The 7,039-nt window shown below is 46.2% G+C and overlaps 1 protein-coding gene across 1 annotated transcript in view; it reads right to left on the reverse strand.

The window, feature by feature from the left end:
* cdca3 (cell division cycle associated 3) overlaps positions 1 to 6,452 on the reverse strand; it is a 79,743-nt gene extending 73,291 nt beyond the window's left edge. The window contains exon 1 of the mRNA XM_085976694.1: positions 6,434 to 6,452. The gene's annotated coding sequence lies outside the window, so the exon portion shown is untranslated. The remainder of the gene's footprint in view (positions 1 to 6,433) is intronic.
* Between the last annotated feature and the right edge of the window lie 587 nt (positions 6,453 to 7,039).

A 7,039-nucleotide genomic window follows, 5' to 3' on the forward strand; every position in this document is an offset into this window, starting at 1 on the left:
AGAGAGATTGGGAGAGTGAAAGAGAGAGAGAGATTGGGAGTGTGAGGGAGAGAGATTGGGAGTGTGAGAGAGAGAGAGATTGGAAGTGTCACAGAGAGAGATTGGGAGTGTGTGAGAGAGAGAGATTGGGAGTGTGAGAGAGAGAGAGATTGGGAGTGTGAGAGAGAAAGAGATTGGGAGTGTGAGAGAGAGAGAGATTGGGAGTGTGTGAGGGAGAGATTGGGAGTGTGTGTGAGACAGACTGGGAGTGTGAGAGAGAGAGACTGGGAGTGTGTGAGAGAGAGAGATGGGGAGTGTGTGAGAGAGAGAGATGGGGAGTGTGTGAGAGAGAGAAATTGGGAGTGTGAGAGAGAGAGATTGGGAGTGAGAGAGAGAGAGAGATTGGGATTGTGAGAGAGAGAGAGATAGGGAGTGTGAGAGGGAGAGATTGCGAGTGTGAGAGAGAGATTGGGAGTGTGAGAGAGGGAGATTGGGAGTGTGAGAGAGAGAGAGAGATTGGGAGTGTGAGAGAGAGAGATTGGGAGTGTGAGAGAGAGAGAGAGATTGGGAGTGTGAGAGAGAGAGATTGGGAGTGTGAGAGAGAGAGAGATTGGGAGTGTGAGAGCGAGAGATTGGGAGTGTGAGAGAGAGAGAGAGAGAGATTGGGAGTGTGAGAGCCAGAGATTGGGAGTGTGAGAGAGAGAGAGAGATTGGGAGTGTGAGAGAGAGAGAGAGATTGGGTGCCTGAGAGAGAGAGATTTGGAGTGTGAGAGAGAGAGATTGGGAGTGTGAGAGAGAGAGAGAGATTGGGAGTATGAGAGAGACAGATTGGGAGTGTGAGAGAGAGAGAGATTGGGAGTGTGAGAGCGAGAGAGATTGGGGGGGGGGGGGTGGGTGAGGGGGGTGGGTGGAGGTGAGAGAGAGAGGAGAGAGTGTGGGTGTGAGAGAGAGAGAGAGATTGGAATGTGAGAGAGAAAGAGATTGGGTGCGTGAGAGAGAGAGAGATTGGGAGTGTGAGTGAGAGAGTGATTGGGAGTGTGAGAGAGAGAGATTTGGAGTGTGAGAGAGAGAGATTGGGAGTGTGAGAGAGAGAGTGATTGGGAGTGTGAGAGAGAGAAAGAGATTGGGAGTGTGAGAGAGAGAGAGATTGGGAGTGTGAGTGAGAGAGTGATTGGGAGTGTGAGAGAGAGAGATTTGGAGTGTGAGAGAGAGAGATTGGGAGTGTGAGAGAGAGAAAGAGATTGGGAGTGTGAGAGAGAGAGATTGGGTGCGTGAGAGAGAGAGAGATTGGGAGTGTGAGTGAGAGAGTGATTGGGAGTGTGAGAGAGAGAGAGATTGGGAGTGTGAGAGAGAGAGATTGGGAGTGTGAGAGAGAGATTGGGAGTGTGAGAGAGACAGATTGGGAGTGTGAGAGAGAGAGAGATTGGGAGTGTGAGAGCGAGAGAGATTGGGAGTGTGAGAGAGAGAGAGAGATTGGGAATGTGAGAGAGAGAGAGAGATTGGGAGTGTGAGAGAGAGTGATTGGGAGTGTGAGAGAGAGAGAGATTGGGAGTGAGAGAGAGATAGATTGGGAGTGTGAGAGAGAGAGAGATTGGGAGTGTGAGAGAGAGAGATTGGGAGTGTGAGAGAGAGATCGGGAGTGTGAGAGAGAGAGAGATAGGGAGTGTGAGAGAGAGACAGATTGGGATTGTGAGAGAGAGAGAGAGATTGGGAGTGTGAGAGAGAGCGAGAGTTTCGGAGTGTGAGAGAGAGAGAGACTGGGAGTGTGAGAGAGGGAGAGATTGGGAGTGTGAGAGGGAGAGATTGGGAGTGTGAGAGAGAGAGAGATTGGGAGTGTGAGAGGGAGAGATTGGGAGTGTGAGAGAGAGAGAGATTGGGAGTGTGAGCGGGAGAGAGATTGGGAGTGTGAGAGAGAGAGAGATTGGGAGTGTGAGAGAGAGAGATTGGGATTGTGAGTGAGAGAGAGAGATTGGGAGTGTGAGAGAGAGAGAGATTGGGCGTGTGAGAGAGAGAGAGATTGGGAGTGTGAGAGAGAGAGATTGGGATTGTGAGAGAGAGAGAGAGATTGGGAGTGTGAGAGAGAGAGAGATTGGGAGTGTGAGAGAGAGAGATTGGGATTGTGAGAGAGAGAGAGAGATTGGGAGTGTGAGAGAGAGAGACAGGGAGTGTGAGAGAGAGAGAGAGATTGGGAGTGTGAGAGAGAGAGATTGGGAGAGTGAAAGAGAGAGAGAGATTGGGAGTGTGAGGGAGAGAGATTGGGAGTGTGAGAGAGAGAGAGATTGGAAGTGTCACAGAGAGAGATTGGGAGTGTGTGAGAGAGAGAGATTGGGAGTGTGAGAGAGAGAGAGATTGGGAGTGTGAGAGAGAAAGAGATTGGGAGTGTGAGAGAGAGAGAGATTGGGAGTGTGTGAGGGAGAGATTGGGAGTGTGTGAGAGACAGACTGGGAGTGTGAGAGAGAGAGACTGGGAGTGTGTGAGAGAGAGAGATGGGGAGTGTGTGAGAGAGAGAGATGGCTAGTGTGTGAGAGAGAGAAATTGGGAGTGTGAGAGAGAGAGATTGGGAGTGAGAGAGAGAGAGAGATTGGGATTGTGAGAGAGAGAGAGATTGGGAGTTTGAGAGGGAGAGATTGCGAGTGTGAGAGAGAGATTGGGAGTGTGAGAGAGGGAGATTGGGAGTGTGAGAGAGAGAGAGAGAGAGATTGGGAGTGTGAGAGAGAGAGATTGGGAGTGTGAGAGAGAGAGAGAGAGATTGGGAGTGTGAGAGAAAGAGATTGGGAGTGTGAGAGAGAGAGAGATTGGGAGTGTGAGAGAGAGAGAGAGATTGGGAGTGTGAGAGAGAGAGATTGGGAGTGTGAGAGAGAGAGAGAGATTGGGAGTGTGACAGAGAGAGATTGGGAGTGTGAGAGAGAGAGAGAGATTGGGAGTGTGAGAGAGAGAGATTGGGAGTGTGAGAGAGAGAGAGATTGGGAGTGTGAGAGAGAGAAAGATTGGGAGTGTGAGAGAGAGAAAGATTGGGAGTGTGAGAGAGAGAGAGAGAGATTGAGAGTGTGAGAGAGAGAGAGAGACTGGGAGTGTGAGAGAGAGAGTGACTGGGAGTGTGAGAGAGAGAGACTGGGAGTGTGAGAGAGAGAGAGATTGGGAGTGTGAGAGAGAGAGATTGAGAGTGTGAGCGAGAGAGAGATTGGGAGTGTGAGAGAGAGAGAGATTGGGAGTGTGAGAGAGAGAGAGATTGGGAGTGTAAGAGAGAGAGAGATTCTTTGGCAATATGGTTCTCTGTAAACTTTCATGCCAATAAAGCATTTGAACTGAACTGAACTGAACTGAACTGATTGGGAGTGTGAGAGAGAGAGATTGGGAGTGTGAGAGAGAGAGAGAGATTGGGAGTGTGAGAGAGAGAGAGATTGGGAGTGTGACAGAGAGAGATTGGGAGTGTGTGAGAGAGAGAGATTGGGAGTGTGAGAGAGAGAGAGAGATTGGGAGTGTGAGAGAGAGAGCGATTGGGAGTGTGAGAGAGAGAGAGATTGTGAGTGTCACAGAGAGAGATTGGGAGTGTGTGAGAGAGAGAGATTGGGAGTGTGAGAGAGAGAGAGATTGGGAGTGTGAGAGAGAGAGAGATTGGGAGTGTGAGAGAGAGAGAGATTGGGAGTGTGAGAGGGAGAGATTGGGAGTGTGTGAGAGAGAGAGATTGGGAGTGTGAGAGAGACAGACTGGGAGTGTGAGAGAGAGAGACTGGGAGTGTGTGAGAGAGAGTGATGGGGAGTGTGTGAGAGAGAGAGATGGGGAGTGTGTGAGAGAGAGAAATTGGGAGTGTGAGAGAGAGAGATTGGGAGTGAGAGAGAGAGAGAGATTGGGATTGTGAGAGAGAGAGAGAGATTGGGAGTGTGAGAGGGAGAGATTGCGAGTGTGAGAGAGAGATTAGGAGTGTGAGAGAGAGAGATTGGGAGCGTGAGAGAGGGAGATTGGGAGTGTGAGAGGGAGAGATTGGGAGTATGAGAGAGAGTGTGGTGGACTATACAATCACTGACCTGGACCCCTGCGATATCAACGCATTCACTGTCAGGCAGCAATCCCCCCTCTCAGACCATAACCAAATAAATGTGTACCTTAAACTTTCTGCCCAAACTACAGACACAAAAAAGGAACACAGTAAGCTACATAAAATAAACCAGACATACAGATGGGCCCCAGACAGTGGAGATAAATTCATCACAGCACTAAATTCACCTGATCTCACAAGTAAAATTTCAAAATTTAAAGAAAATCTATATGAGATCACCAGAGATGGTGTAAACACGGCCATAGAGGATATAAATATGATCTTCCATGAGGCAGCTGTAAAAGCCGACCTCGTGAAACGGAAGAGGAAGCGTCACAAAAGACAAAATAAAAATATGAAATGGTTTGACCACGAATGCAAAAATGCCAGAAAAGACCTGAGAAAAATATCAAACCAAAAGCATCGGCAACCAAACAATCCGGACCTACGTACTAGATACAATGAAACCCTCAAAAGATATAAACACACCATTAGGAACAAAACACAAAACTATACCCACAAAATACTCGAAGAAATTGAAAACTCCACCAATCCAAAACAATTCTGGGAAATGTGGAATAACCTGAGTACAACACAATTGCAAGCATTACCAATCCAAGATGGCGACATCTGGAGAACACATTTTGAAAACCTCTACAAAGACATCCCAATAAACGAAACAAACCCAAGTCAACATCAGGTCACAGAAAAACTCCACACATTAGAAGCAACAATTAAAGACAACCAAAACCCTCTAGACTCCCCAATCACATGGAAAGAACTGGCCACAAAAACAAAATCTCTCCACCTAAAGAAAGCCTGTGGCCCAGACAACATCAAAAATGAAATGCTAAAGTTCAGCAATATGGAGATGCAGGGTGCGATACTCAAACTATTCAACATCATATTACGCTCAGGCTGTTTTCCCGATATCTGGTGCCAAGGACTAATCTCCCCCATATATAAAAGCGGAAACAAATCAGACCCAAATAACTACCGCGGCATCTGTGTCAACAGTTGTCTAGGGAAGTTATTCTGCAGTATTCTAAATAGTAGATTACTTGATTTTCTTAACAAACATAATATCCTCAGAAAAAACCAAATAGGCTTTCTTCCAAAACACCGCACCGCCGACCATATCTATACCCTTCACACCCTCATTGAAAAACATAAACACCAAACAAAAAATGGGAAAATATTCGCCTGTTTCATCGACTTCAAGAAAGCCTTTGACTCTATATGGCATGAAGGGCTCTATTATAAACTTCTTCAGTGTGGAATAGGGGGCAAAGTCTATGACCTTATTAAATCAATGTATCTGAAAAACAAATGCGGGGTCAAAATTGGAGACAAACGCACCGATTTCTTCACCCAGAAAAGAGGCGTCCGGCAGGGCTGCAATTTGAGCCCGACCCTGTTCAACATATACATAAATGAATTAGCAGACATGCTGGAGCAAAGCGAGTCACCAGGTCTCCGTCTCCTGGATGGAGAAGTGAAGTCCCTGTTCTATGCGGACGACCTGGTTCTGCTGTCTCCCACAGAACAGGGATTACAGCAACAACTAGACCTACTCGACAAATACTGCCAAAATTGGGCTCTAACAGTAAATCTAAAGAAAACCAACATCATGATTTTTCAGAAAAGACCCAGATGTCAGGAAAACAAATACCAGTTTACCCTCAGTGATACCACTATAGGACACACTATGAGCTACACCTACCTTGGTCTAACTATTACAGCATCAGGGAGCTTCAGCATAGCAGTGAATGCACTAAAAGAAAAAGCCCGAAGAGCCCTATATGCAATAAAAAGAAAATTCTAAAGCATCCAAATCCCAATCAAAATCTGGCTCAAAATATTTGACAGCATAATCCCGCCCATTGCACTGTACGGTAGTGAAGTATGGGGCCCGCTAAATCACCAAAGCTACACTAAATGGGAAAAACACACAATAGAAGCCCTACATGCAGAATTCTGCTGAAGCATCCTTCACACCCAAAGAAAAACGCCAACAAATGCATGCAGAGCCGAACTAGGCAGATACCCACTGATAATAAACATCCAAAAACGAGCACTAAACTTCCTAAATCACCTCAAATCTAGCTCCCCAGACACCCTTCATTTCAAAGCCTTTCAGACCCAAGAGCTAAACCCAGAAAAGAGTCCCCTGAGTCAGCTGCTACTGAAACTAAGTACTCAGCCGGACCCTGACCAGCCCCAGACCAACACAGCCGTCCAAACACCAATCCGAGTGAACCAAATCATTAAAAAATGCAAAGAAACCTACCTGGAACATTGGAACAAAATAACCGAAAGCCAAAGCAGATTAGAATGTTACCGGGCCCTAAAAAGAGAATATAAACTGGCAGACTACCTCACGACCATCAGAGACACAAAACAGAGACAGACCCTCACCAGGTACAGACTAAGCGACCACCAACTGGAAATTGAAAAAGGCAGATACAAGAAATCCTGGCAGCCTAGAGAGAATAGAATATGCGATCAATGTCTGGCTGGCGAGGTTGAAACAGAAATGCATTTCCTCCTAAAATGCGAAAAATTCAACACATCAAGAAACATATTATTCAACAAGCTAAGCCAAACAACCCCAGATTTCAAGGAATTGGATGATCTGTCAAAATTGAGATTAGTCCTAGGAGAAGGAGACAGACCATACCTTGGGGCCAAATATGTAACAACATGTCACAACCTGAGGACTGTTTAAAAGTAAGACTGTTTAAAATTAATATTGAACGTACCAAATGAAGTAGAAAGACTGTTTAAAATTAATATTGTTTAAAAGTAATATTGTATGTACCCAACAAATGTCAAATCGATTGACACCTACAGAATGTTGGAAAACTGTACCTTTTTGCAATGTAAGCTTTGGCAATATGGTTCTCTGTAAACTTTCATGCCAATAAAGCAGTTGAACTGAACTGAACTGAACTGAGAGAGACAGAGAGAGAGAGAGACAGAGAGAGAGAGAGACAGAGAGAGAGAGAGACAGGACAGTGAGAG

This window comes from Somniosus microcephalus, unplaced genomic scaffold (genome assembly GCF_052327205.1).
Source record: "Somniosus microcephalus isolate GS21.2 unplaced genomic scaffold, FLI_Smic_1.0 unresolved_chr3, whole genome shotgun sequence".
NCBI classification, from domain to species: domain Eukaryota; kingdom Metazoa; phylum Chordata; class Chondrichthyes; order Squaliformes; family Somniosidae; genus Somniosus; species Somniosus microcephalus.